The 24,783-nt window shown below is 43.3% G+C and overlaps 1 protein-coding gene across 3 annotated transcripts in view; it reads right to left on the reverse strand.

The window, feature by feature from the left end:
- Positions 1-13,335, reverse strand: part of FRMD4B (FERM domain containing 4B) — a 318,608-nt gene extending 305,273 nt beyond the window's left edge. For 2 of the 3 annotated variants that reach the window (XM_019469743.2, XM_019469744.2), the window contains exon 1: positions 12,989-13,335. The gene's annotated coding sequence lies outside the window, so the exon portion shown is untranslated. Of the gene's footprint in view, positions 1-11,924; positions 12,058-12,988 lie in introns of those variants that run through there. The other variant, XM_019469748.2, reaches the window with a different exon arrangement.
- Between the last annotated feature and the right edge of the window lie 11,448 nt (positions 13,336-24,783).

Consider the following 24,783-nt stretch of genomic DNA (forward strand, 5'->3'; position numbering starts at 1 on the left):
CATGATCTCACTGTTCGTGAATTCAAGTCCCACTTCGGGCTCTGTGCTGACAGTGTGCAGCCTCCTCAGGATTCTCTCTCTGTCTCACTCTCTCTCTCTGTGTTCCTCCCCCACTCTCTCTCTCTCTCAAAATAAAGAAACTTAAAATCTATACATATATTTTATTTAAATGTGTATATATATATATATATATACTCACTCATAAGCATACATACACACACACACACACACACACACACACATATATATATATATATATATATATATATATATATATATATATACATACATACATAGGACATAAACTTTCAGGGGTTGGAGTTTGAAAGGTCCTAGGTGTGACCTGTATCTACAGTAGGTGACCAGCTTAGTCTGGTTTGCCTGGGATTTCCCCAGATTTAGTACATCCCAGGAGAGTTCTCAGACCTGAGGCAACCAGGTTGGTTGGTCACCTATTAGAAAACAAGCTTGATTCTCAAATCTCCTTTTTTTTTGCACATCTCCTCAGGCAGTTTAAATCAATCCACCAATCACATTTCAGGGGTTCTGACTGCTTCTTGCAGAATACCCCATTAAATCGTCCCCACTTTAAGAATCCATAAGGATCTTCTATTGAAGAAATCAGAAATTCAGACACCTATGGGCAAGACTTCAGTGAATGAAAAAGGTCATTTGCACAAAAGCTTTCCATCTATTCTTTACTTACACAAGGAATATACTCCCAATTCTTCTGGACACTTACAGCCCATTCAGTCCTTAACCTTCCCTCTTTCGATAGTCATGGGATGGACAACTATTTCTCTACGGAAGAAAACTGCCCAAGCATGATGAAAAACAAGGGCAATTCTCATTTGGCCTGAGTGGTAAGGCCATGATTTTCTTACTTTGACTTCCTCCTGAAGGTGGCCTTACACAAGGATTCAACTGCAAGTAAGGTATTTCTCTGAGAGGTCATCCCAGGGAACACCAGTGGGAGAGTGGGGAAATGAGAAAAGCAATGAAACGCCATAAAAAGGGGAGTGTCCTATTAAGTCAACTATTGCTATGGGTGACTGGAGATGAACCCTATGGCAAAACTCTCGAAACAGGTGTAGAATAACACCTCAGTTGTCTCACCAGATGGGCAAGGGAGCTCAGGTGTCTGTGCACTGAACCCATCGTCATTGGAAAGGTGGGCATCAAATCCCTGGCACTCACTCCCAGTCAGAGAGAGTCCTCAGCAAGATGAATGCAGGTGCTGGCAGCTGGAGGTCAGGCTGGCCTGCACTGAAATGGAAGGGCAAGTCTATGGGCTGGGCACCAGTGACACCTGCTGCAGTAATCAACGATGGAACCCATGGGCCGCCATCACTCAGAACTAGCCAACTGTCGCCAGGAGGGAATGCAGCCAGTATTGTTAGAGCTTCTGAATTTTTAAAAGAAACCTGGAATCCAAAGGTTTTTCTGCGGAATCTGCTGATTCGTAATTGCCGATGATTAATTCAAATATTTTTTAAAATGCTCTAGGAGCTAACTAAGCTCTCTATAGGCAGAATTCAACCTGCGAGCAAACAATTCACAGGCACTAACCCAGGTGAACCCCCTTATTCTACAGATGGAGAAAGCAGCACCCTAGACGGAACTGATGTAAAGACCAGACTGCTACACCCAGTTCCCCGTAACTGCCAGCCAAGGAGCCCAGGTTTTCTCCTGACCCACTGTGCTGCCTTCACTAGCAAACTTCCCTCCTCCCTCCACACGTCCATCCTCAACTGGCCGCAGCCTGATCGCTGCCCTCCACTGCACTCAGAGCAAACGAAGTCTTGTTCTTTCCCTCAACTCATTACAATACTTAGTATCACTAGAGAGAAATCGGATTCCTTGTGATTCTTAACTTCACAGAAAGTTACACAGTGCTTATTTCTAAGTACTTTATATATAATTCTCTTGATTCTCAAAGCAACCCTACGATGTAAGGACCATTATTTTCCTAATCTTAAAAGAAAACCATGGCACAGAGAGATTAAGATGTTTGCCTGCATTCAAATAGTTAGTGACAGAGCGAGGAGACAAATTCCAGGCAGTTAGCTCCAGAGTCCATGGGCCTAACCACCACTCATTCTACACTCACTGTCTCTGAACTACCTACCTAGTTAGGCGTTTAAAATATCCTGATTGGGAGGCGCCTGCGTGTCTCAGTCATTAAGTGTCTGACTCTTGATCTCAGCTCAGGTCACGATCTCACAGTTCGTGAGTTTCAGCCCTGCCTCGGGCTCTGCACTGTTGGGATTCTCTGTCTCCCTCTCTGTCTGCCCCTCCCTGTTCATGCTCTCTCTTTCAAAATAAATGAAAAAACTTTTAAAAATTATTTACATAAAATAATAAAAATAAAAATTAAAAATAAGTAAAATATCCTGACTGGTGGTCCTTTCCCCCATTATAATAGGAGTTAGCAAACTACTAGACCCATCATCCAACTCCTGCCTATTGCTTGTTTTTCTAAATAAAGTTTTACTGGAATTTAGCTTCCCCCATTATTTTATGTATTGTCTGTGACAATTCTTGCCCTAGAAAGACAGAATTAAGTAAGTGAACACAGACCATATGGCCTGCAAAGCCTAATACATTTAGTCTCTGGCCCTTCACAGAAAGTTTGCTGACCCCTGCATTCTGGACTCGCCAAGCATTCCTGATGGCAGGTTTCTTGATTATGTTGCTTAATCATAATGCAGAAAATCCTCTAATCCCCCCAAAGCCTTAGCATACACAGTGGTGAATTCACAGGTTAGAGTTCCAGAAACTGCAACTGTGCAGAATATATCTGGGAATCTAGGAATCAGCAAAAGTACCCTCAGAACCCCATTTAAGGAAAAAGATACCCATAAAAGAGGTAGACACCTAATCTTGCATACTTAACTCAGCGAAAGTCTTTAAAGCAAGGGGACAGACACAAATACCCAAACTGAGGCAGAGAGGAGAGAGCAAGAGGCAACTCTCATAAGAGCTATCAACAAGCATGCCTCATGGAGAGACAGGGGTTCAAATCCCAGCTCTACTGCTTACTACTACTTTCTTAAACTTCAATTTTCTCACCTGTAAAACAGGAAGAATAATCTCATTTCTTGGGGGTTAGGCAGATTAGCCAGGACTATAATGTACATGAAGTTCCTAGCACCCCACGTGGGGTTTGCTGACTACTCGGAGAAACCGTGTGATTAGGACTACCAGTTACTGTTAGAGAATAAAAATCGGTGATTATTTATACAGAGGCACTCAGCCCCACAATTCAGCTGTCAAAGAGTAACAGGATGATGGCAAGGAACAAAACGCAGTGTTTGTCATGAGGAGCCCAAATCCGGGAACCATCTACCCACATTTATATACTCCGTGTAAAAAAAGTAAAAAAGCATGTGCCATGTTTTCATCAAAAATAGTTCGAGCAAAAAAATAATGTGGGTAGGCAGAGGTAAGCTGTAATCACCTGGAAAAATCACTTTAGTGAAACAGATTATTTATTCCTTGACAACCCCAGATAAATGAAACTGTATAAGAAATGAGAAGAAAGTCTGCCTTGTATATTCTGAAAGAGGACACAGTTGCACAGCCCCCCTTATCATTATATGAAAGTATTTGCCAAATAGTATGAACACTTGTCGACAATCTATCAACTTTTAAATAGCCTTTATCTTGATCATTTTCAAATCTTTTCACTGAGGTCTAAAAAAAGACGAGCGATAGTTTTCTGGTATGCTTTTTCCAGGTGTAATTAAGCCTTCCTGCTACAAAGTACAAGAACCGCTCGTGATCCAAACAGCTCAAAGCAGCTGAATCGCTGCAAAAAAATGATTTCTTACTCTTCATTTGTTTGAATCAAACTTTGGCCTTGAGAAAACGGGACACTCCCCTTTTTGTAGACAGTGACAATTCAGCTGGGTTGAGAACACGAAGGTATATAAGACACTTTTTTTTTTTTCACTTCAAAATGCATTGAATTAATTTAGCACAGTTGGAGCAAATTACCATGCTATGTCCTCAATTTACGTCTTATGGCCCCACTGGGCTGAGGCTCTACGTTGTTCCCAGTCTAGGGGCACATGGTATTCATTACTTGATCAGGATCTTGCATTTCAACTTGTCCATTTAAATGGATGCAATTAGTTCATTTGTGATCGCCTCAAATACCCTTATCTTTCCCAGCTTCTCAAAAAAGCTACGCTACCCTAATGTTTTGATCTTTGCCTCAATACTGAAAGGTTACTTGATGACAAGTTATGCCAAATATTATTTTTACTGCACAGCAAATAATTTTACTGAATTGTTCCACCAACACACTGCTGATAAGGAAGCCCTTTGTAAATGCACTTATTTTAAACACATTTATCTGGGACTTAAAAACAATTAAAAAATGAGAATAATACAATAGGGACAGATAAGGCACACGGGGCACACGTTTGATGGCTCGTAGCGTAAAGGGTTAGGATGGAAGCAACCTCAAGTGTCACCAGCCACTTGACAAACTCAGAGAGCTAATTAACACAGATCAGGTGAGTTGGCTGCTGAGATGAGATTAGAACTGGCCTTCCTGTTTCTCAACCCCTTTTTCCCCCCAGCTCCTCCTCCTTCATCTGGCATAACTGTACCATGTATTAAACCTGGATGAACCAGGACCAGGGTGGCTCTGTGAGCTTTGCACCTCCCTTTCGGGTTGCATATGGTCCTCCTGCTCTTTTACAATGACCGTATTGATGGGATGGGGTCAGTCAGGTGCAACAAGGGAAGCCTGGAAACAGTCCTCAGGCTGCATCCATTGTCGGGTCCCCTACCGACACTGTTGGCTGTTATAAGCACCAGCTGGAAGATGGATGCTGGTATTCCAGAAAGACCTTTTGAATCAGGCGGGGCTGTGACTGGCCCCATGCTGTGGCGGAGGCATAATTATTTCCAATAACTGTCCTACCTAGGCTAGTTGGTGATTTCCAAAGGAAAGTGCCTCCTCGTTGTAACAAAACAGCCAGTGTTTATTTGGGTGGAGGGATGCATTTTTGAACTTATTTCTAATTTATGGTCACAATGCCAAAAACTCTGGTCTGTTAATAACTTATCTAGCAAGGCAGCAAGAAAAATAAACTTGTATAAATAACAATGAAGGATACACCACCTGACAATGTTGGATGTTTGCTGAGGATCTGTTTCAGGGGGCAATACTCTCATTTGAAGCACGATGGGCCATACGAAGCTCCTGGGAGGTATGCTCTCAGGAGAGAAAGCTAGACCTCTCAGGCTGAAACTGTCAGGGATCACAAAGAGCAGAGTCTCTTGCAGGATTGTGTCAAACAGCCCAGACGCTGTTCCAAGTTCAAATTCCGGGTCTGTCACTTACCAGCTGGGTGCATTTTGAACAAGTCACACAGCCCCTCCAAGCCTTGGTTTCTTCCTCTGTAAAGTGCGGGGTACTGTGGGTCACTGTGGAGACGGGTGCCACACACTGTACAAAAAGCACATGGCAAATGCCTGGCACTTCTGGAGACTCAAGAAAAGGGAGACTATTATTTCTAGGCAGGGGCCTATTCTTTGAAGAAACTGGTTATTCTCTCTTTTTTGTTTTTAATGTTTATTTATTTTGGAGAGACAGAATGAGAGAGAGATCATGAGCAGGGGAGGTGCAGAGAGAGAGAGAGAGACACACACACACACACAGAATCTGAAGCAGGCTCCAGGTTCTGAGCTGTCTGCACAGAGCCCAACGTGGGGCTTGAACTCACCAACCACAAGATCATGACCTGAAGAGAAGTCAGCCACTTAACCGACAGCCACTCAGACGTCCCCAGGCAGGTTATTCTAACTGAAACAAGACTAATTCTGTGTTGATCCCATTATTGTGGAAATCTCCACTTTGCATATAGAGGCATTTTCTAGAGTCTTCCTTATTATTCGCACCCTTCCTCCTGCTTGGCAAGCCTGTCTTGGAACTCTCCACTTGCTGCCACACATCTTTCAGGCGGAAGGGAAACATCCCCCTCCTCCCCTCCTGCCATCCTGCTGCAGCGGCTCTGGGCAGACCTGCACCTGTACTTGAACCTCTCCCTTCCCGCCAAGCTTTCTCTGCAGACCTCCCTGGTCCACTCACATCCTCTCTCCCCAACTAGATTAAGCTCCTGGGAGGCAGGGGATTACCTTACCCATCTCTGACCCTTCCACAACACCCAGCACATGTCCACGAACCTTCTAGGTTCTCTGATCCCTTGCTAGGCACAGTATGGTCCACAGATGAGCATCAGAAGCATCACCTGAGAGCTCGTCAGACTCTCAGGCTCCCACCTAATATCTATTGAATCAGAATCTGATCCCCAAGGGATTCAAGAGCACCATGCTGGACACATTCTCTAGTCTGGTATTTCCCAGACTTCCATCATTGGCAGATTCCCTTTGGGGGTGTAGCCATTTTTCAGCACCACCCACACTCTGTTACTAACAAATATTTTAAAATTATTTTACATTGACATTATGTAAATGTCATATCCTAAGCCTTATCCTAAGTGGTAATATGCAGTCTGTCAATAGTTTATTCAGCAAGGCAGAAAGAAATACATTCTTTAATAAGTGTTGAAGGTCTAAGTGGAAAAAAAATATGTTGGTGCACATTAAAATAAACAAGCAACCATCAAAGTAAAATAATTCTCCATCTATCATCTAAAATTAACTCAAACACCACCAGGGGTACACCTAGCCCACTTCGGCAAACACAGCCCGGGGCTATTTTGTAGCTGAATTAGAAGACATCTCCACAATTCCAGACCCTGTGTCCCTGGATTGGGTCTGCTCCCACCCACCATAGTTGCCTTGTGAGGTAGATGCATTTGTCTGCAAAACACAGACGGTTTTGGAAGATGGTGGGAGGCAAAAAACCTGGGTTCTGGCCCTGCACCATCCCTTAATAACTTGCCAAATCACATCTCTCTTTGGGACTAGCTGATTTTTTGTGGGTTAGCTGATCTCAAGTTTCTCTTTCAGATCTCACAAAAGGACGTAATACCTGAGAGCAGAGGCTCTGCAGTCAGAACGACTTCGGGTTGAAATTAAGTCTCCATGATTTGCTAATTTCACCAAGTCTCCATTTTCCTCATCTATAAAATGGGAGTGATAAACGTACATAACACCTATATCAGAGGATTTTTGCAAGCATAAAGAAAAGGATGGCTGAAAAATGCTTAGACTGAAATCTAGCACATAGTGTCCAATAAAAAAAATATAGCTATTAATGTTTTTTCTCGGCCTCCAAAGTAATAATAGCTAATATTTATGGGGTATTTAATATGTAGCAGGCACTGTATGAAGCACTTTACACTGTCATTTTATCCTCACAATAACCCAATGAGGTAGGAACTCCTACTCTCCCCATTTTATAGATGAGAGAAGTGAGGCACAAAAAAGGGTAAGCCACTTGCTCCAAGTCCTATACTCCATAGGTGGTGCAACTGGATTTGAGGGCAGGTCACTGGGGACTCGAGAGCCAGTGTCCCTAACCCAAACTCATTCTGTCTTTCTGTAAAATACTGGTCAACACATAGACTTGGTCAATTCAACAAATATGATGGGATCCTGGCAAAGCAATTCCCAGCACAGGTGAATGCTTAGGGAATGTGAGCTGGTCTTATTACCATTAGCTCTACTCTACTATTATTTATTGAGCCTTCACATCTGAACAGAACCCTAATAGGCATCGGGATGTCCATCCTATCCTGCAGTTATGGTGAGCATCTCTTTATTTTTTTAAGTTTTTTTTTTATTCTTAAGTGTAACATACATTAAAAAATGAACAAAATGGAACTACACAACTCACTATAATCTCCACGTAAACAGCCATGTATCCATCACTCTGTTGCCTCAGAAGCTCCTAGACACTTTCTCTCCCTCCTCCTCAAATATAACTAGTATACCAGGCTTTCTCATCCTCAACACTATATACATTCTGGGTTCTGGGGGTTGTCCTGTACATTGTGGGATGTTTAGCAGCCTCCCTGGCTTCCACATGCTAGATGCCTATAGCACCTTCCCCAAATGGCAACAATAAATGGCAGCAATTTCTCTAGACATTGACAAGGGTCCCTTTGGGGGCAAAATCATTCTGGGTTAAGAATCACTACACTATCATGACCTTTCTGGTAACCACATTCTTGCTTTCCTTTTTACTTTAACCACACAAGCATCCATCCTTAAATGTTACATTTAATCTTGCCTGGTGAAAGGAATTCTTTATCTATTAAAAAGACCTCTAATCATGGTCCCCTAAAATAGTCTATGTGAGGTGACCATATAATTTATCATCCAAACTGGAGGCAGAGGCATTAACCAGGACTGACCCGGGCAAGCCAGCATGATCCTTCCCCTACTTCGAGGGAACCTCTGCTGTGAGTGCACATTATCTCCACAGCCGCACACAATTAGGGCCCCCTTACCCACTGGATAATTGTACACAAAGTGGCAGAGGATAATTAAAAGCAGCACATCCCCAAGGGCAGAGTAACATAGACCCAGATAAATATCTCAAGGCTGACGAGCTGTGGAGCAGAAAACTCACTGGCCTTGGCCCTCAAGGAGGTGTATTCTTCAGACAATTTGCTGAAAGACACCACTTAAACAACTACTTTCACTACATTAGTGCAGCCAAGTGATTAAAATAAACGCCGCCTTCCAAGATTCGTACATAAACGCAAGAAGGGTCAAGACCACCCCTTGTAAGAGGTTTAGGGTCTGTAGTGGATTTTTAATCAATACATCTGCCTTTTTTTCTCTCAGTGCCATTGTGAAGCAGAGCAACCACTGTCAATTTGACCTGTTCTGCATTGTGATCTCCTAAGTCCTGGTATTGACTAGGTTAAAAGTGACAGCTAAGGCTTTCCTTGCATACATGAGAAGTCATATTGATAACCTATTTGCCTCAGTATAATTCAGTTCAGCCTCCATTCTTTCTGGCATCACAGAGAACAGAAATCACCTTTCACTGAGTCAGACACTTGTACGTTTCAACAAATGTGTATTTGATTTCCTCAGCATCCTTTTCCCCTTTATCCAGCAACTGTATTTATCTGGAGGTCCAGCCCTCTGCCATCCACAGTCCATGTGGTCTGGGTGAGATTCCACCACAAGGCAAAGACCTCAACTTCTGCAGAAGTCATTTGGCACAGGGCTTCCCTCCAAACCATGCCAATCAGGCCAGTCAGAACTAGTTTTGAGGCTTTTTGTTCAACACCTGGGCAAAGGAGGTCTATCCTTTTTTGTTGGACTTAAACCGAAAATCGTGTAAACTAGCAACTGCTATAGTCAGCTAGTCACCCAACAGGGACCCTATACCCAGAGGAAAAAAGAGGAAGACAGAGCTGAAGACCCAAAGAAAGAAATCAGATTCTGAAGTCATTGTTTAGCCCTGAGCAAGATGCACTTGGGGCCAGTTCTAAGTATGTATCTTTCAGTAATCTGAACCTGTATATATGAAAAAAATTTACATATATCTGTATAGATATGTATCTCCTAATTCCAGTTGAATTGGGTGTTTGTCACTTATTATGAAAATACACCCTGTGGCAGTAGCTTTCCACTTTTTAGACAGCAACTCATGGTAAGAATTACATTTTATACTGCAACCCAGAATGTGCATGCAGCCCCAGGTACAGAACTGACTCAAAGTTTCATGAAACTACAGAACACTTACTAACATATGACGATGCTGATATTTTCTGTCCTGTTATACTTTAAAAAAAAATACTGGTTGCAGCCCACTAAATCGATTTCATGACCTTCATTTTAATGTTTATTTATTTTGGAGAGAGACAGAGCTAGCGGGGGAAGGGGTGGAGAGAGAGGGAGACAGAGAATCCAAAGCAGGCTCTGTGCTACCCACACAAAGCCCGATGCGGGGTTTGAACTCATGAACCGTGAGATCATGACCTGAACTGAAACCAAGAGCTCAACCGCCTGAGCCACCCAGGCGGCCCTCATGAACTTCATTTTAGCTTAAAAAAGGATCGTACCAGAAAAAAATGAGATAAGAAACATCATGATAATTTTGGTCAATCTGATCATTGAGGAAAATAGGATTTGGCCCCTAAATCAAGCATCTAGCAATAGAAAACTGCTACCTTACCGTTTCTGACTACCTAGGACCCATGTTTACCAGAAGAGGAAAGAGAAATCTTAATGACCCAGAAATAAATAAATTACTTTTTAAAAAAAGCATCTTCTAAAACGAAATAAAAATCATATCTAAAAAGAGAGAGATGAGAGATACATTGAGAAAAAAAGAGAGAGAGAGACAGTCTTAACTGGTCTTAACTGGTGAGCTGAGTTATATGATTTATTTATCTATAGGCTGAAGATAGCAATTCCAGTGAGCCTCAGCAGTTACTGAGTATGTAAAAATAATGTGTTCATGATAAGATCAGATCTCTGGGGCAGATGTAGAGGGAGGCAGGGACATAGGAAGAGAGAGGGAGGAAGGGAAAGAGATGGAGGGAGGGAGGGAGAGGGAGAGAGAGAGAGAGAGAGAGAGAGGTCACTTGCAGTGCAAGCATCAACCCTTCACTGATGTGTGTACTGGTGTGTAAGATAACTATGAAGAGTTCCTGAAATTTTAGACAATCACTGCAGGCTCTGTATAAGACAGGGTATTTTTTTTAACTGTTTTCCATGTACCTTATTTGTATTGTCAGTTAGCCAAAACTTCCTTTTTGTCTGCTCAAAGCAATGCAGAATCTTGATTAAATCTGTGAAATCAAATGGAGAACAAGGATTCTCATGCCGGCTAGAAACAGGCCAGTGACGACAGTAAACAATACTGAGAAAACTTTAGCTGCTTTTACACTCTGGAGTGGCTGTAGCTTTAACTCCCCCGAAATTATTCTACATTATTAGGCTCAAGCACAACTGTCTGCCTGTTTGAGAAGTCAAGAACTGTCCTGCCACTAAGAGGAAAATTTACTCATCTCCAAGCAGGGTGAGGTTTAAGGCAATCACTTGCATAACCCAGGAGAAGCGACTTCTGAGATTTTCCCAGCAACAATGAAACTCAAACCTCACTAAAATGGCATTTTAGGTAGATTTCTTCATTTTCCCTCATTATATTTTTCAAATACATTCCACCCGCATTACTGAATTTAAGCAACAGAAGTGTCTGATTAATATTTGCAGATGTCATAAAGAAGTGATTAACCTCTCCTGGGCAATAAGTCCTTGGAATTGCCTGAGTTCTTCTGGCCCTCTTTTAGGAAATGTAAGCACTGTTCAAACGTGTGTGTGCGTGTGTGTGGTTGTGCTTTACTTGTTATTACAAAATTCTCAGATATATAAAAAAGAAAAAAGCATCATAGACTTATCAATATAACCATCACCTAGTTTGTGACATTTAATTTAGAGACCAAAATATATACTGAGTATTTACTTTAGGTCAGTCACCATCATGTTATGTAATCTAATAAAAAATATATGAGGGACTTATTGTTACTACTATTATTTTCTTCCTCATCATTAATGCCATTACAGCACATCCCCTTTAGAGGCATTGTCATGGTTAAGAGCCCGGCATCTGGAATCAGATGTCTTGTAAACTCCAAATTACCAGTGTGACTTACAGCAAGCTACTTAACCTCCCTCTGCGCTCAGCTTACCACTCCATGGACTATTTATAATGCCCAAAACGTGCCCACTGGGATGCCCGACACACAATAAGCTGCCAACCACCATTCTTAACAGCATGTGTATGGCACATGAAAGTGCCGCCTGAGGAGGTTAAGTAAGGTGAAGCTGCTTTTCTTCTCCTCCAGATATTTGATTTGGAAGCTCCACAGATGCATTCTCTTTAGGACGGGAGGCAGCATGTCAGGGATTGCCTTAAAACCTTGCACACATCCTCCAAATTGGTTGGTAAATTTCTGGGGCAAACACTAGCTAACCTTTGTGGATCCACCAGCTTTCCGGAAAGCCTGCTGCTGTCAGCACTCCGCAGTCTTTCTTCTGAAGGGGCCACCTTCCAGACGCAGCCGTCTGGGCACAGGCAAGCAGACCAAGTTGGTTTGCAAAAGTTCAGAGGAGTTGGCTCTGGTATGTTTACAAGTCCTAGCAGATCGCAGGAATGTTCGGGATAATTATTACCCCACCCAGGAGCGCCCAGCCCAACCCTCTCACATCTGGAAGGAAGCGTCCACACAAAGGAGAGCGCGAGAGACCTCCTCCTGCGGCTGCTTTCTCCGGCTCGGGGAAGATTTCAGACCAGCTCTCACCCCTTTTGTCAACAACACCAACCACTGCTCAGTAGTTTCTTTCAGAGCATAGGGCATTCAATGCAAAGGAAGAGTTTACCTTCCAGTCCCAACCGAATGACATTTCCCAAAAACATCATCTTTGTCCCCTCCCCCGACACGCGCGCGCGCGCGCACACACACACACACACACACACACACACACACACACGAAGGTGAAAGGTGAAATACTCCAGAAAATTGATAGAGGGCGATCCACACGCACACCGCCTTTCCAACAGAGAAGCGGCTAGGATCAGACACGCCTAGTTAAAAGGGGCAGACAAACCAAACCCCAAGTATCCTCTCCTAACGCCAGTCCTTTCCCCGCCTTTTGAAAGTATCTGGGATTCATCAGCGTTTCTCCCACCTCCCACGAACGCGCAACAACCAAAGCACATGGTCCCTGGCGGCGCGTTTACAAACCCCACCAGCGCCAACGCCTCGAAACCGCCAAACTTCCTGTCCCCACACCACCAAAGCGCTCAAAGCGCCGCGCCAAGTGCCCCAGAGCCTCCAGCGGAGGCAGCCGGAGCCCAGGAGCCGTGGGCGGGGTTTCCTGCCCGCGCGAGCGCCGGAGCCCCGCACCTCCGCTGGGGGTCCCCGGACGCGCGCTGCGCCCGAGGCGCACGCTCAGCGCCCGAGGTGGCCGCCGCTCGCGATCGCACACCCCCCACCTCCCGCAGCAAGCTGGGCACCCCTGGCAGTCGCCCCCCTACCTGCTCTGCTGCCTCCTGGCTCTGGGGCTGCCGACCGCTACTTTATTGTCTCGGTGGCTCACCGCGCGGGACCTGGCGACCGGCTCGGAGCCAGCCGTGCAAGGAACTCCGCCCTGCGCAGCGCCTTCCCGGGCGCCTGCCTTCCTCTTCCTTCTCCTCTCGGCCCAAGCTCCTGCTCAGCACGTGAGCCGCGCGGCCCGACTCCCGGGCTCGCTGGACAGCCGGCGCCCGCCGCATCCCCGGCCCGGGGCCGCTCGTCGCCCCCGCCGCCGCTCGCCGCGCGTCCTCGCTTTGATCCACACTTAACAGCTGTGCCCCGGCCGCCTGCCTCGCGTCCTCCCGTCCTTCCGTCCTGCCCGCCCGCCCGGCCTCGCTGTCAGCCCCGGCTCCCGGCTCCTCTCTCCCCAGCTGCCCCCTCCCGCCGCCTCTCCGGGGGCTGGGGCGGCCGCTGCCAATGAGACTCGGCTGATGCGCTGTTCCGGCCCAGTCATTGTATCGGGAGGGGAGGAAGGGGAGGGGAGCGGGAGGAAGGGAGGAGGCGCCCTCGGCCCCCGCCGCGCGGCTGCGGGCTGGGCTCGCCTTCCCCGACAGAGAAAAGGCGCTGGTGCCAAGGGGCGCGGAGCGGCTGGCGCTGCCGAAAGTGGGGGAAAGGGAGGGGGCGCGAGCCCGCGCCTCTCCATCTCTGGCTCTGAGTCAGAAAAGCGCGGGGAGGGACTCTGTTCGCCTCCCAGGCTTCAAACATCCCAAGCCCTCGCTGACCTTAGAATAAAGGGGATGAGGCATGGGCGGCCGCGGGAGGCTGGGGATCTAATCTGGAACGGGAGTGGGTCTGGCTAAGGACTTCATCTGAGATTCCCGCGAACCTGGTGGCTTTTCTTGAAAGACAGAATAGGAGGAAGGAGGAAGGAGGAGAGGAGGGAAGAAGGAAGGAAAAAGGGAGAGAGGGAAGTAAGAGAGAGTAAGAAGGAAGGAGAAGGGGGGGGGGGGTAGAGTAAAAAAGGGAATAAAAGCCTACTTCATGCCTGGCATTTTCCCTCCAGAACGGTCCTGATTCAGGAGAGTTTTATTCTGCTCTGCTCCTGCAGAAACTCCAGAGGTTAACTCAAAATAGCTGCTAAGTGACAAGACAGAAATTCCAGCTTGATCTGATACCGAGTGTGATGTGGCAAACGAGAGAAGGGTGGAGGAGGAAGGGAGGACCATTCAGGAAGGATCTGCTATTGGGATTGTCACAGCATCTCCAAATGAGTTGAGGAGTAGCGCACCGGAGGGGAGATGCACTGTCGGGACTGAGAAAAAATAGTTCCCAAATACCCTTGCATGTGCGTCCTATTGCCAGACCACTTCTCTATATGCTATGAATTCATTCATTTTTAAAGCTAAATCTATTTTTTTTAATAATTGTCTTGAGACTACACAATTATATCATACCTCTGCACTTTGCTGAAAGTTTGGTTGATACATCAATGTCAGTATATGAAAGAGACCAGTTCCCTAACCCTGGTTTTGGCATTTTTCCTCCTCCTCTTTTTTATTTTATTTTTTTAAAAATTTTAAATGTTTATTGCACATATGAGCAGGGGAGGCGCAGAGAGAGAGGGAGACACAGAATCCGAAGCAGGCTCTGAACTGTCAACACAGAGCCCCATGTGGGGGGGGGGGGGCTCCAACCCACCAAACCCATCAGCTCCTAGATCAAACTGAGTTGAGGTCAGAGGCTTCACTGACTGAGCCACCCAGGTGCCCCCATCCTCTTCTTTCTCCTTCTCCTTCTTCTGCTTCTGCTTGTGTTTCTTCTGCTTCTCCTCCTCCTCCTCTTCCTCCTCTTCCTTCTCCTCCTCCTCTTCCTCCTCTTCCTTCTCCTCCTCCTCCTCCTCTTTCTTCTTCTTCTTCTTCTTCTTCTTCTTCTTCTTCTTCTTCTTCTTCTTCTGACAGATCACCAACCTACAAAAGCAGGACAGGGTTGGGGAGGGAAGGCTCACTTGTTTTCCCAGGCCCTGACATAGCTGCTATGGACATGAAGTGCAAAGCAAGAACTGAATAGTAAAGGCTTGAGATGGAGTGGTGTATAATCTTACATCTGTGTGGTATGAAGTAATTAAATTTTCTTCTGGTGTTGAGTGGACTGCTTGCTTCTAATTAAATAGACTGTATTGAATGAATAACTGACATCTGTTGAGCAGCTATTACATGCCCCCAAGACCTGACCTAAGTAAGCACTTTACTTGGTATTACCCCATTTAGTTCTCCTGGGAGAAAAGGGATGGACAGACTAGAAGCCCCATGAGCTCAGGATCTACGCCGACTTTGATCAGCCCGTGCCACACAACAGTAGCTCGTTCAATGTCTGTTGAATTAATGGACTTGCATTTTGCAGAGGAGAAACCTAAGGGTCAGAGAGGTTCATTGACCTGCTCAAGAATATGAAACTAGAGGTGGTTGTACCTGTCTTTGAACTCAGATCTGAAGACTCCCTCACCATTGCACAATACTGTCTGTTCCATGTGGACAGCAGCAAAGGGCCCCAGGTAAGGCAGCAGTGCAGAGAGTAATGGCTTACTCTGCCCTCATAAGTGCACGTAATGTCCTTGGAGAGGAAGTCAATACATATACCAAAGGCACTAGAGAACATCCCAGGGAATGTACAGCAAAGTGCAACAGTGCAGGGGAAATGAATAGCACAAGGCTGGCCATCCAAAAAGTGCTTGGTATATATTTCGGGGGGGGGGGGGGGGTGGAACTAGATGCAGACCACAGTATGGAAAATGGAATGTAAATGTTGTCATTAAGGTTGATGTGGTCAGTCAGAGTAGTCTAGAGAGTTTTCTGGAAGATGTGGGATATTTACTGCATTGTCTTGGAGCCAAGAGGCTCCTGCTTGACAATGGGAGCTCCAGGTCGGTCATATGTGGGTTTGAAACCCAACTTTTCCATTACTCAACCTAAAATAGGGATAATAATAAGGCCATCCTAATAGGGTTGTTGTAAGGATTGAATTAGTTAACACCTGTAAAGCATTTGGAGTAGTGTCAGGCACATGGTAAATGCTTAATAAATATTAGTGATTATTATTAAAGGAGAACGGACAGCTTTGTTTCCAACTTCAATCTGTGATAAATGTTTATAAAATACAAAAATAGCAAAATAAAAAAGCACAATGCAAGAGAACAAAGAAACAAAACTTGTTTTCTTTATTCTTACTGTAGTATAGAATTACTAATTCTGGATACATATTAGAAGGGAGGATTTACTTTTCTTTTAATACTTAAGACAATTATATCAGAATCTCTGGGGTTGGGGTTGATAAAACCTCACATTCCAAGACCCCAGCTCCAGAAGGCTCATGGATCAGAAAACCGCATTTTTAACAAATTCTTCAGGGGTCCACCTGAGAAATACTGCTTTGCTCTTCCGTCCACATCCCTTGTTGCCCACCGAACCTCACTGACCCAGGATTTTTTTTCCACCCTAAATTGTTACACTCTCATGATGAATTCAGTGCTGTGCGTGCATTCCTATCTAATTCAATGCACACTTATTACACGCCAATTTTGTACAATTGCTACAACTGGGTCTAAAGATGAGTAACACACTTTATGCTAGCAAGGAGTTTATGATCTGAAAGAAAAGACGGGAACACAAAAAGGTGTAATAATAAGGTTAAGGTGTTTGGGGTGCTTACAATGTACAATGTACCTGTGACAAGTGCTTAACCTATACACAAGTGCTTAAAGGATACATCTGGAAGAGGGAATCTGGAAACGGCTTCACAAAGAATGCAGCATTGCTAGGCTGCTTTCCTGAAAGAAATCACTCCATTTATAAGACAGCATGGTCAGAAGGCTGAACAAAATATGGACCAAGCAGTGAAGCCCAAGAGATTTGTAGGTTGGAAGAACCAAGCAGAGAACTTCTCAAAAGTGTCCAACTCAAGGGCCTGGTAGGTAACACTAAGGAGTAGAGTAGAACAGATGTGAAGTAATCAGGGAGGGACTATGGCAAAATGGAAAACATATTCTCCCCTTCTAAAGGAGGCAGCCACTGTCATGCTTGGCACACTGTGCCATGTGGGAGTATTGATCTGATTGATCCGATGTTTTGATTTTCCAAGAAAAGCTGGAAACCTGGATTTTGGCATGAAATCTCCCCATGTTTAAAACACCTTGGCAAGCAACTAACCATTTTTAAATATCCTATGATCAAAATGAAACATGTCAGCAGGTCAAATCCACCCATGGACTGTACATTTGTCATCTCCACCATGGGCTTGGCTAGAGGAACCACACTCAGAGACTAGCAATTCCTGTACTTTCTGTATGACTAGTGAATACTTAACACAGGGCTGGGCACTGTGCAGAAATCATGCAACAAATGAAATAAAAGAAATGGGTCTTGCCTTTCTGAAACTCATAATAATTGGTGAGATGAGACAAATATGTATGAACAAAAAGAAAGCAATAAGCAGCAAAAGAGAGAACAATTCTATCCTGAAATGGAGAATTTCCAGGTGACAAATGACAGCCTCCCCAGGTTTTTGATGCACAATGGTGCCAGGAATTGCTTGGACCTCCACTTTCTTGCTCTTTATCTCAGTTCTGTGCAGTTCCAAGGAGGATGTTTCAGTATGTGCGCCATGAGATTCAGCTACTGAATTAATAAGAACATGTTTCAGGAATATTTTATTTCCAAATTAAAACAGATTTATTTATTGGTTTCTTTATTTATCTATGTACTTATTTACTTAGGCTAAAGATGGATATATATTCATTAGGCAAGTTTTTGACAATACAAAAAGTACGAAAAATAGAAATTGAAAATTAGCCATAAGTTCACCACCCTCAATGAGCACCTTTATAACTTTTTATACTCCTAGGCTTTTAAAAATGTACACGTAGGTGGGCATCTGGGTGGCTCAGTCGGTTGAGTGTCTGACTTCGGCTCAGGTCATGATCTTGAGTTCATGAGTTCAAGGCCCACCTCAGGCTTGCTGCTGTCAGAGCAGAGCCCGCTTCAGAACACCCAATTCCCTATTGATGTATTGGTGAACAGTTGGGCTTCTTTGATTTTTTTGGCTTTATTTACAATTTTAAAACCAGATCTAAAAAGAAGTCACACCATCCCTGCAGCATCCTGGTCCTCACAGCTTCAATGAGTTTGTGCATTTGGGTGCATGGGTGGCTCAGTCAGTTAAGCATCCAGTTCTGCACTGTCAGCACAGAGCCTGCTTGGGAGTCTGTCTCCCTCTCTCTCTCTTCCCCTCCCCCACTTCTCTCTCTCAAAACAAATGTTTAAAAAAGACTAAAAAAAAAAAGGAGTTTGTGCTTCCTAATAATTTCCCACTGAAAACTCAGGTCGGGGATAAGAACACGAATACTGCTTGCATATTTTGTAGCTAAAAGCTTGTGAGTGAGCAAACGTTCATTAATTTTGTAATAAGAAGAACACATACTCATGTTTGTTAAGCACTTTCTGTTTGAGGTCTCACTTAGTTGGTCACTCGATGAAGTAAAGCCCTGTTGTTCCTCATGTGAGGAAACTGAGGCCCAGAGAGGGGAAATGAATTGCTTGAGGTTATATGGCAAATAAGTCAGGAGCTAACATTTGATCCCAGGACTTTCTGACTCTGAGAATGGAAGTCTCATCCACCATACAGGAGGCCCAGGCTTTTTTGGTACTTTTGTTATTAATAAAATGGCTTAGGTAGATTGCACTGATTTCCAGGGTTCTCAACAGGGACTTTAAAATTAAATCACAGTAATATTAGACAAATCAACAACCATAGTTGCAGGTACTTGGTTGTTCAAGGTTAATTGTGTGTTCTCTCTAAAACACACTTTAGATAACCAAGAACTGTTAATGAGAATCACAGGCAACTGTTGATACACTCCAAGTTACTCTGTCCCTTTTTTTTTAAGTTTATTTATTGACGAGAGAGAGAGAGAGAGAGAGAGAGAGAGAGAGAGCGTGAGCAGGGAGGGGCAGAGAGAGAGACAGGGAGACAGAACCTGAAGCAGGCTCCAGGCTCCAAGCTGTCAGCACAGAGCCCCATGTGGGGCTTGAACTCATGAACGGTGAGATCATGACCTGAGCTGAAGTCAGACGCTTAACCCACTTAGCCACACAGGTGCCCCAGTCTGCCCCTTTTTAAAGGGTACCAAAGCATTATCCATTTCTATGTGAGCCCCAGACACACACCTCTACCCCGAAAGCACTTAACACATAAAGAACAACAGGGTGACCTGCTACTTCACGCTTCCATGGAGAATGTTTATTATACCTGAAGCCTCACCTTTTCATTTAACCCCATGGCCTTTGCACATATATCGAGATAAAAATTAAAAGCCTTTTCTTTCACCACTCAACCAAGACTACTGTTTTTTTTAACTCTCAAATGTAGCGCAAAATACTAGAATATTATCTTCAATCTTTGCCTATGTCACATGATGTAAATAACAATAAATCAGTGTTTTATTGGGGTGCCTGGGTGGCTCAGTTGGCTAGGCAACCAACTTCAGCTCAGGTCATGATCTCGCCTCTTGTCGGTTGGAAGCCCATCTCAGGCTCTGTGCTGACAGAGCTTGGAGCCTGCTTCAGATTCTGACTCCCTCTCTCTCTGTCCCTCCTCTGCTCATGCTCTGTCTTTCTCTTTCAAAAATAAAGAAACATTAAAAAAATTTTTTAAAAATCATTGCCTTATTATAAGTGTGCTAGTTTTGATGTCCTGAAATTAGAAACAAACAAACAAACAAACAAACTACAAACTTAAGTACTTACATTTAAATACAACACAGGTTGATACTAAGTTAAATCATAGGAAATTGCCTTCTGGGGTTAAAGGTCAAATATAGGCAGTTTCATAGGGTTCAGCCTCAAATGAAGCAGTTGCTGATGATTAGCTGTGAACATGAATCTGTGTCACTAGGCGAACTGTGCTTGCTTGCAGATTTCGGAAGTAATGTAATTGAATGGGAACCTCCTGATGATACACACGTAATTGTCTTTTGAGGGTATATCGCTAAGCTTTTTTATACGTGAAAATGCTTTTTAATAATGTTCTTTTGGCATGTCACGAACTAAAACACCTTGGAAAGAGGCCAGTGTTGTAGTCCAACCCCTCAGTGGATAGTGTGAGTCCAGTGGAATCTTAAATCTAAGTGTTCAGAGAGTATCGTCTTTCCTTCCAAAGGGCAAGGACACTCCATGGGAGATAAAACCCATGTTTTATAGTTAGTTTGTAGCCATGTTTCCTAATCACAAAGATCCCAGTCTTGTAAGAGCGGCTATTTTGGTAGTGACTTTGGGAAGGACTCTTTTTCACTGGAGAGGTTGCAAACTGGCATGGTGTTTTCTGACTTGGAAATATTAACATTAACATCTGAATTCATGTGTGGGTGTACCTGAGTGTATTTTCAGGAAAGATTCAAAATCCAGCCTGTACAATTTGATGTTAATACAGTATTTCTAAAAGGATATTTCTAAGTGTTATTCTAGATGTAACAATTTTTCCCCCATAGACTGGCCACTCTTTAATAATTCTATGTCCTTTCCATGCTTCTAGGATTATTTCATTAAAAATTCATGGTTTCATGATTTCTTTAAAAAATTAATAAAACAAGGAAACAAAATTTCCATTAGCTAAACATAGTTTTCCTCTCCACCCCAGTAATGAATAGAAGCTCATCCAGTTTCATTTTTCCATATGTCTGTTTCGATTTGGGTGCCTAGTTGACTCATGGCAACCCCTTTTCTGCTTAGCAGCAAGAAATGATAAAAACTGAAGGAATTTAGAGAACTTCTGGTCCAGGAGTTACAAACTGAAACGCCTAGAGGGGCCAGGCAAGAAGATAAATGAGCGCAACTGTTCAAGTGTTAACAGTGGAGAATGGTTGTTCTCTACAAGACTGTGGCACTTTGGAAAGTATACGCCCTGTCCCGTGGTAGCCCTCACTGCATCAGTAATAATGTTTTGGGAATAGTGTTGCCAGATTTTCTTTCTAAGAGAAGACAGAGTCCTGGATTTTTAGCAAAACCTCTTGATTATTAAATGTTGACGACTAATTTGGAACCATTTGAGCACTTGGCCAAACAAAACGTATCTGTAGACCTGATATGACTCAAGGGCCCCCACTTGGAGACCCCTGATCCATTTCAGCCTTTTTACTTCACAGATCAGGAAAGTGAGGCTCAGACAGTCAAGGTGATTTGCCCAAGAACACGCGGTCATTTAATAGTGGAACAGGAAGTGGAATCTTGGCTGCTTGGCTTATGGCCTAGGACTTTTCTAATACAAACATCTGCTTCTATTTTCTTGCTAACATTTAAATGATGTTCCTAATTACATGATTTCAAATGCTGTATGTTGTTTAAAAAAATGAAGATGATACTGTCTTTGGAGCACACAATCTGTACTCCAATAAATGGCTTTTCAGTCACATGATCATATAATCTAAATTGGTTCTAACATTTATAGAAGACCAGTATAATTCTACTACATTCATGTACTAAGAAAACTTTCTGCATCTCCACTCCTCTACATTTTCTCTCCCTGCATCTCTTTACTAAATTTGGCCAAGGAAAGAGCAACAGTAAAATATTTAAGAGGAACCTTGTTGACTTCTCTACCATGCATAAGAACTAGTTGGGCAGGAAAAGCAAAATACAGTTGTGAATCGGCAACTGTAAAAACTAAGCCATGCATCAAAGCATGTCGGCGCAGTTTGCTTGTTTTGCCAAAGCAAACAAAATACACCGTAAACTTATAAGGACCTTAGTACACTTTGGAGAAGGAGTAGAGATAATTTTTCTAAGAGTCTCAGAAACTGGAAACCTCCATTGTAAATCTGAGATTTTTTTTCCTTTTTCAGAAATGTTTTCAAAATACAGACTATCTCAAAATATAACAAAAATCCCTAAAGCTACCCGTCAGGATTCGAAGTTTTAGCACGTTTGTCCATTGTCCTTTGTTTTCAATCAGAAGAAATAGAACTTTACAGAAGAGTGAAGTTCCTTGTGCTTCCTAGTCCCTGTTTTTTTGTTTTTTGTTTTTTTTTTTTTTAAGTAAACTCTACACCCAACATGGGGCTTTCAAACTCACGACCCTGAGATACAGAGTCTCACGCTCCACTGACTGAGCTAGCCAGGCACCCCAACCGGAGACTTTTTCTTACCTCCAGCTCCACAAGAGTAACTATTATCATGAAATTTGCATGAATCCTTCCAAATTTCCATAGAGATATAGGCATCTATGAATATTACATAGTGTTGTTTTATTTGTGTCTTAAAGTTTACATGTGTGATATCTGACCACACATAAGTTATCATAGCCTGTGTGTTTTATTAAATAGCCAGTCTTTTTTACAAAGTCTATCCAGGTTGAGGTGTATGGATCCAGGATGATATTCTACATTTCACTTGTCCTTTTTAGTGAGTGGTTGTCTAGGCCATTTCTAATATTTGAATCATTTTATTTTAAAATATTTAAAGTAGGAACCAATTTTCCTTAAAAAAAATGTCACCCTGGGGAGGCACCTGGGTGGCTCAGTCGGTTAAGCGTCTAACTCCGGCTCAGGTCATGATCTCATGGTTCGCTGAGTTTGAGCATGTGTTGGGCTCTGTGATGACAGCTCAGAGCCTGGAGCCTGCTTTGGATTCTGTGTCTCCCTCTCTCTCTCTCAAAAATAAATAAACATAAAAAAAAAAAATGACAGTCAGTACTGAACCAGTGGTTTACTATCCTATCCGAAGGGTGAGGAGAAGTAAAAAAATATGCTATACTATTTTCGAGACCCAGAACTTCTGACCCCTCTAGTATGTCAGGGAGTCCATTGGTCCTGTTGTATGGAAATTTTGTTAAGCATGGTAGTTTTATGAGGAAAGCATCCATGGCTCTTGTGAGATTCTCAAAGAGATGTGTGCTCTCCAAAAGATGAAGAACTGTCATTTTTAAATGTTTCCTAACTATGGGAAGTAATCGTTGGTTTCTGCAATTCCTCTGCCTCTCAGCAGTTTTTGAAGGAATTGCTGCCTTTCACTGCATCTTAAATTTAATTTAATTTAACATTTAAGTGTTGAGAATGCATTTACTGCCAGCAGCACAGACAGATTGCCAGAAGCAGAGACAAGAGTAAATGAGGAAAGGCCCGTTCTCACTGACCTGAAAGTTTACTGAAGAAAGGCAGTATGCAAAGCCTAGGACGACACTTCTCAAATGTGACGCTGTGGTCAATCTGGTTAGAAAATTCTGTGCTATGGAAGCTTTCCTATGCATTATAGGATGTTTAGCAGCATCCTTGGCCTCTACCCACTAGAAGCTAGTAGACTCTTCGTCACAGGTTGTGATAACCAGAGCGTCTCCAGGCATTGCCAAATGTCCCATGAAGGACAAACTCTACCCCTGGTTTAATGTGATGAGCAATGACAAAGGGAAGTGTGGATTTCAGTTCATAACACACTTCGTTTAATGAGCAATCTATGCAAAATAAAGGCGTTAGTTCATGCAGGGCAAGAAACATGGACTGGAATACTTAGAAAAGGATATTCTTGGCAATGTTACAAATTATTTTATGACCTTGGTGACTCATTCAGTTCTTCTGGGCCTCAGTTCCTTTCTTTGTAAAATGGGATAGTTAGATAGTTATAGCTCTAAAATTCAACAGTATCCCTGGAGAATCTGAATCCTTGAGGAATTATCAGGATGGGGGTAGGGAACTAGCTTTTGGAAACTGCTGCTATTTTGGGAAAAATAAACACAGGAAAGTGCTCTGCTAAATATTGTATGTCATTGAAAGCAACCTTTTTATTAGAAAACATAGCCTCTGGGTGCATTTGCCACATCACTTCTTTTTAAATGATCTTGTCAATTGCCTTCCTCATTATAAAGCAATCTTGTAGACTCTATTAACAGGAATTGGAGGCTGTTTATCTCTCTTGTAAATTTTGTCTTCAGGAAAGGGGGCTAGATTTATAGCCAATGCCATATTAAGAGCTCTTTCTCTTAACCACAGAATGGATACAGCCAATGATGGCTTCTCTTGACCACTCAAACAATGTGATCTTGGATGGATTGTCCTGAAAAATAGAGTAACGCAGGTTCTGCCAACAACGTATCTTTGATTTTTACTCTGCCAATGGTGATCTGGTCTATTTGTACCTAAATGGACTCCGGAAATAGGTCATCATGTAGGCAACTGCTTAGCCAGCCATTAAACACCTCTGGGTTTTAGATTCTTAATCTCACGGTCAGGATTTCAAATGGGTGGGAAGGAGATTTGGTACCGGACATTCTCAGACTCTCCCCTGTGGTCACTATGCACCTGCTACTATCTCTGCCTAGAATTCATTTCCCCCAGGTCTTTGTTTGGCTGACTTATTCTCATTACTCAGGAACCAGCAAAAAGATCACCTAGTCAGAGAGTATTTTCCTGCCCACTCTAGATGAAATAGCCTTCTACACCTGTCTCTTGTTTTGCCTGGTTATTAACTGTCTTCCCTACTACAAGAGAAGCTCGAAAAGCATGGATGTTATTTTGATTCATTGATTGCTGTATCGCCAGCACCTAGAACAGAAGTGACATAGAGCAGGCGTTCAAGGAGTTCTTCTTCCTCTTCTTCATCTTCCTCTTCTTCTTCTCCTTCTCCTCCTCCTCTTTCTCATGCTTTTAGTGTAATCTTTAAGATCTCTTTTTCCAACACCAGGTCATGCCAATTTGACTCTGTTTTCTTTTAAATGTTTTATAGTTTTTCATTTCATGTTGAGTTAATTTTTTTTATAAAGTGTGAAGTTTAGGTAAGAGGTT

The sequence above is a fragment of the Panthera pardus genome, unplaced genomic scaffold, assembly GCF_024362965.1.
Source record: "Panthera pardus isolate Hobbes unplaced genomic scaffold, ASM2436296v1 HiC_scaffold_8, whole genome shotgun sequence".
NCBI lineage: Eukaryota > Metazoa > Chordata > Mammalia > Carnivora > Felidae > Panthera > Panthera pardus.